The following is a 6,195-nucleotide window of genomic DNA, read 5'->3' on the forward strand; positions in this document are numbered from 1 at the left end:
GTTAAGCAAGCTTCGAGTATTAGGTGTTTCCAGAGAAGCCATCGAATGGTTTAGGTGCTATTTGTCGGACAGAACTCAGTGCGTTAGAATAGGCCACGAAGTGTCCGATCCCAGGGAGGTGGCACATGGTGTGCCCCTGGGGTCGATTTTGGGACCGGCACTTTTTAACACCTACATAAACGATCTTCCAAGCGTCCCGCGCCTTTGCTCCCTGAAGAGTTATGTTGATGATTCGCAGCTATATTTTTCTTTTCGAGTTCAAGAGACAGAGGTGGCTAAGGTGCACTTGATTGAAGATCTAGAAAGGATTGCCACCTGGTGCTGTGCACATAGCCTCTTGATTAATCCGGATAAGCCAAAGTTGCTGCTACTCGGAACTCCTCAGATGCTATCTCGTGTGCCAGAGGGTTTTGCTGTTTCCTTGCTTGGCAAAGAGATATTGCCATCCCCTTCTGCCAAGAGTCTGGGGGTTGTTATGAATTCACATCTAAGTTTCGATGAACATGTGACTTGGTATCCAGATGTACGGGTAGCTTATGTCAAATAAATCGCGTAAAATACTTATTTGCCAGATCAACACTGATTAAGATCATAAATGCTTTAGTGTTTAGTAAATTGTTCTACTCTCGTCTCTGTGGGTTGGTGTGACCAAGAAAAATATTGAGAGGCTGCAAAAGGTACGGAATTTTTCTGTCAGGATCGTAACTGGTGCGCGTAAATTCGAACATATCACGCCCTATTTGAAAAATCTAAGTGATTCAATGCGAATCCGATGATGTTTATCTTTTTATTTGTTGGTAGCTTTGTGATACATTCTCTTTTATTTAGATTTTATACTTACATTATAATTGGTTTCTGGAAAACCACGTAGTGGACACACAATCAGAAGAACAAAGATCTTCAGGAACAATTTACCATTCTTAAGAAATGCCGTGGGAAATTTGAATGCTTAGTTTACGAAATGCTTTTTATCCAAGAAAAGAAACCTCAGCTGAACACTCAATCTGACTCAATCAAAGCAAAACTATTTAGTACCTAATTGTTACCCTCTACGTTCCACATTGCAGTGTTTTTAATTACATGCAACGAGATTTTCACACACATTCTTAGTATTTAAAGAACTCACAAGAATCTGACTTTTAGTTTTTAGTTTTTACGAATTTGAAAATGATGAACGAATCATCGAAACGTCATTCAAAATTATTATCACTAATTTTTACTCTCAATTATTATTATTATTATTATTATTATTATTATTATTAGAATTAAGTACATGTATAATCGTTCTCTGGTAAAAAGTTTAAAAGGACTATGAGCTTTCGACAGACTGAACTGCTGTCTTCAACGGATAAAAACATGTAAAGAATAAAAGCGAAAGAGGTTGAAATATGAAGAAAAATTCGCATAAATTAAAGGATAAAAGCATGTGGTAGAAAGAATGTTAAAAATGCTAAGAAAATTAGTGTTTCTTTAAGAGAATGTGATATTGTCTAGGGAGCGGGCACGAATTATTGTCCGCCCCAACGGTTTTTGCCGTGTGCCATGACTCCAATGTCTTTCTACTCCGATTGTTCGCTTTGTCAATGATTTTAGAGTTGTCGAAGTCAATAGCATGATTAAAAGCCCACGCGTGTTTTGCGACATTTGAGCCTTTAGTACAATGCTTTAAGTTCCTCATGTGTTCTTTTCTCCTAGTAGTAAAGGATCTTTTAGTTTCACCAATGTAGCTCCAGGGGCAAGATGCGCATGGAATTTTATAGATGACATTGCATTGGTCGTCTTCGGCTGGTCGTAACTTAGGGAGAAGGAAATGCTGTTGTAAAGTTTTTACTGGTCTGCTGGTGACTTGGATGTCGTGTTCCTTGAAGATTCTTGTGAGAGGTTCCGTGATGCCTTTGATGTAGGGAAGGACTGCATAGTTGCGTCGGTTTGTTGGCTCAGCCCATTTAAAGAACATGCCGACCAACTCTTCTGGAGTAGGTGTAGGTGGTGGAGGTCTCGCTTTTTTTCTTATAACATCAGCAGCGATTTTTTTGGGATAGCCGTTGGGGTGACCCGAAAACACAGACCCCCGGTCCGTGGACTCCCCTACAGATAGGGTCCAAGGACTGCCTTACGGACCGGTCCACGGACTACCCCAACGGACCCCCTCTACGGACCACCCCAAAACAACACAGAAATAAAAATAAATAAAGTAAAATAAATAACAACTGAAAATTTGTTTATACACTTTGTCTGGATAGACCACTCGTGTCGGCGAATTCTCAGCCGTTACGCTCCGCAAATCAGACTAAGGCTCAGGTATTGCCGTTTGCTTCGCTGTTGACAGGAGTTCTTCGAAAAAGACCGATAGTTTTGTAGTGTTTGTATGTACATCCGGGATCTCTCCAGCGCGGGAACCCAGTGACCGTGTGGGTATAGGACGAGTGAGTGTGAAGGAACAGTGTGAACTAGCAGAGTGTTTCGATTAGCTTCTTTGTGATCTATAAGGACATTACAAGTGTAATATCTAAGTTCCTTCCTCCATTTTGCTCGGAACAGAGAGATCGTGAAGCCTGGGGCTGTTTGTTTGTTTGTTTGTTACTTATTTGTTTAAGCAGGTTGAAGTTTTGGCAGCTATTCAGCTGATGTGGACCTGCTATACCAACCCACCCATATACTTACAGAGGACAGCCACAACACCGGGAACTTCATCCCCTACTCTTCTCGAATAGTGCGTGGGTTCTTTAACGTCCCACAGGGAACTAATGAACATGGAAGATATTTGTGAGACGGCGACTACGAGTTCAAAAACGCGCGGGAGAATGATTCGAACAAAATGGCGGAGGGAAAATAGAACTTAGTTATTATTGGTCTTTGTAGAAGCATTTCGGTCTACAGCGAAGGAAGAGGCAATATGTGATTAACAGACTTTGCACCGGAGCCTGAGCCTTAGTCTGTTAAATTTGCGAAGCCTAACGGTTGAGATTTCGCCGACACGAGTGACTCGAGTGGTCTATCCCGACAACCGGTAAGTCAAATCTTTAGTTTTTATTAATTTTCATGTCTATGTTGTTTCAGGGTGGTCCGTAGAGGGGGTCCGTAGGGGTAGTCCGTGGACCGGTCCGTAAGGCAGTCCGTTGACCCGGTCTGTAAGGGGGTCTATGGACCGGGGGTCAGTGTTTTCGGGTCACCCTAGCCGTTGGAGTGTAAAGCGGCGCAAACACGAGCAGTTTCACGGGTCTTTCCAATTTGTGTGTTAGGGAGATTCAAAGCTCTATGCAGGAGTGTCTCAGCGATGCTGATTTTATGTTTCCTGTCATGGTGTGAATGGAAGTCAAGATATCTATCCGTATGTGTGGGTTTGCGGTAGATGTCGACCAAAAGTTTCCCGTTATCGCGCAAAATGAGGGTGTCAAGAAAGGGTAGTTGGCCGTTGGACTCATGTTCGATGGTGAAAGAAATATGCTGATCGATTGAGTTCAATGAATCGTGGAAGGAGGCAACAGCGTCCCTCTTAATAATGCAGAAACTGTCGTCTACATATCGCTTCCAAAATTTCGGCGAGACAGTAGTAGCGTTGATTGCTATTTTTGGATTTCTTCCATGCATAGGTTGGCTACTACAGGGCTGACGGGGCTACCCATAGCACAACCGTGGATTTGTTTGTAGATGGCGTCATTATAAACAAAGACGTTATTGGACAACACAAAATTCTGTAAGGAAATTATGTCCTCGATGTCTAGGTTGGTCCTGGAATGGAGAGACGAATCATCCTCTAATTTCTTCCTGATATAATCGCAAGCTTTATCGACAGAGATGGCGGTGAATAGAGACACCACATCAAAGGAAACAATGGTTTCGTCATCTTGGATGTTAACGTCGGCTATTTCGTTAGAGAACTCCTGTGAATTAGCAACTGAGTACCCAGATCAAATACGAACCTCTGCGGCTGCGATCCTCCAAAGGGCTTCTTTACCTAATCACAACATCTCTAAAGAAGAAAGTAAAGCTTTACATGAGTTAAAGAAAGACCGCTCTAGAGTCATCATGAAAGCTGACAAAGGAAATTGCCTCGTTGTGTTGGATAGAGAAGAATACGACAGCAAAATGGAGTCTCACCTTGCGGACCGAAGTACTTGTGAAGTTGTCACAAGATCTCCGTTCGGTCGAATCAAGCGTGATTTGAACGCGACGCTCCTGAACTTTAAGAGACAACAAAAGATTGATGACTATACATATTTTAAACTAAGATCTACCGACGGCATTCCAATGCTAATTCACAGGAGTTCTCAAACGAAATAGCCGACGTTAACATCCAAGATGACGAAACCATGGTTTCCTTTGATGTGGTGTCTCTATTCACCGCCATCCCTGTCGATAAAGCTTGCGATTATATCAGGAAGAAATTAGAGGATGATTCGTCTCTCCATTCCAGGACCAACCTAGACATCGAGGACATAATTTCCTTACTGAATTTTGTGTTGTCCAATAACTTCTTTGTTTATAATGACACCATCTACAAACAAATCCACGGTTGTGCTATGGGTAGCCCCGTCAGCCCTGTAGTAGCCAACCTATGCATGGAAGAAATCGAAAAAACAGCAATCAACGCGACTTCTGTGTCGCCGAAATTTTGGAAGCGATATGTAGACGACAGTTTCTGTATTATTAAGAGGGACGCTGTTGCCTCCTTCCACGATTCATTGAACTCAATCGATCAGCATATTTCTTTCACCATCGAACATGAGTCCAACGGCCAACTACCCTTTCTTGACACCCTCATTTTGCGCGATAACGGAAAACTTTTGGTCGACATCTTCCGCAAACCTCACATACGGATAGATATCTTGACTGCCACTCACACTATGACAGAAAACATAAAATCAGCACCACTGAGACACTCCTACATAGAGCTTTGAATCTCCCCAACAAACAAATTGGAAAGACCCGTGAAACTGCTCGTGTTTGCGCCGCTTTACACTCCAACGGCTATCCCAAAAAAATCGCTGCTGATGTTATAAGAAAGAAAGCGAGACCTCCACCACCTACACCTACTCCAGAAGAGTTGGTCGGCATGTTCTTTAAATGGGCTGAGCCAACAAACCGACGCAACTATGCAGTCCTTCCCTACATCAAAGGCATCACGGAACCTCTCACAAGAATCTTCAAGGAACACGACATCCAAGTCACCAGCAGACCGGTAAAAACTTTACAACAGCATTTCCCTATCCCTAAGTTTCGACCTGCCGAAGACGACCAATGCAATGTCATCTATAAAATTCCATGCGCATCTTGCCCCTGGAGCTACATTGATGAAACTAAAACATCCTTTACTACTAGGAGAAAAGAACACATGAGGAACTTAAAGCATTGTACTAAAGGCTCAAATGTCGCAAAACACGCTTGGGCTTTTATTCATGCTATTGACTTCGACAACTCTAAAATCATTGACAAAGCGAACAATCGGAGTAGAAAGACATTGGAGTCATGGCACACGGCAAAAACCGTTGGGGCGGACAATAATTCGTGCCCACTCCCTAGACAATATCACATTCTCTTAAAGAAACACTAATTTTCTTAGCATTTTCAACATTCTTTCTACCACGTGCTTTTATCCTTTAATGTATGCGAATTTTTCGTCATATTTAAACTTCTTTCGCTTTTATTCTTTACATGTTTTTATCCGTTGAAGACAGCAGTTCAGTCTGTCGAAAGCTCATAGTCTTCTTAAACTTTTTACCAGAGAACGATTATACTCATTTCTTATCATGAATCGTGGTAACGGATCTTCAATATTTATTATTATTATTATTATTATTATTATTATTATTATTATTACATCATTTCCAAGATGACGCACGATTGGGAAAATTTTTTAGACTGCTGGAATCTGCAATTTTTTTTTAAAATTCTGCTATACATCTGGGGCCGGTTGCTCGAAGCATGGTTAGCGCTAACCGGCGTTAAATATCATGGAAACCTATAGGTTCTGATACCTCTTATCCAACGGTAAGCGCTAACCAGGCTTCGAGCAACCGGCCCCTGGACGCTTTGTATAATCCATCTTTTATTTCCTCACAGCTGACGGAGATAGAGGAAGTCACTCTCGAATCAACCACAAGTTTATCGTTAATGTATCGGTCAAATCTCCCGCCGGAAACCCCCCGCGCATTTGACTTCTTCGCTATATCGGTGTCCCCATCAGGTATCAAT

General features: G+C 42.1%; 2 pseudogenes; one reads left to right on the forward strand and one right to left on the reverse strand.

The window, feature by feature from the left end:
- Positions 1-1,459: 1,459 nt before the first annotated feature.
- On the reverse strand, positions 1,460-4,247 carry LOC138013589 (uncharacterized; annotated as a pseudogene).
- On the forward strand, positions 3,941-5,554 carry LOC138013590 (uncharacterized; annotated as a pseudogene).
- Positions 5,555-6,195: the final 641 nt, after the last annotated feature.

This window comes from Montipora capricornis, chromosome 8 (genome assembly GCF_036669925.1).
Source record: "Montipora capricornis isolate CH-2021 chromosome 8, ASM3666992v2, whole genome shotgun sequence".
NCBI classification, from domain to species: Eukaryota; Metazoa; Cnidaria; class Anthozoa; order Scleractinia; family Acroporidae; genus Montipora; species Montipora capricornis.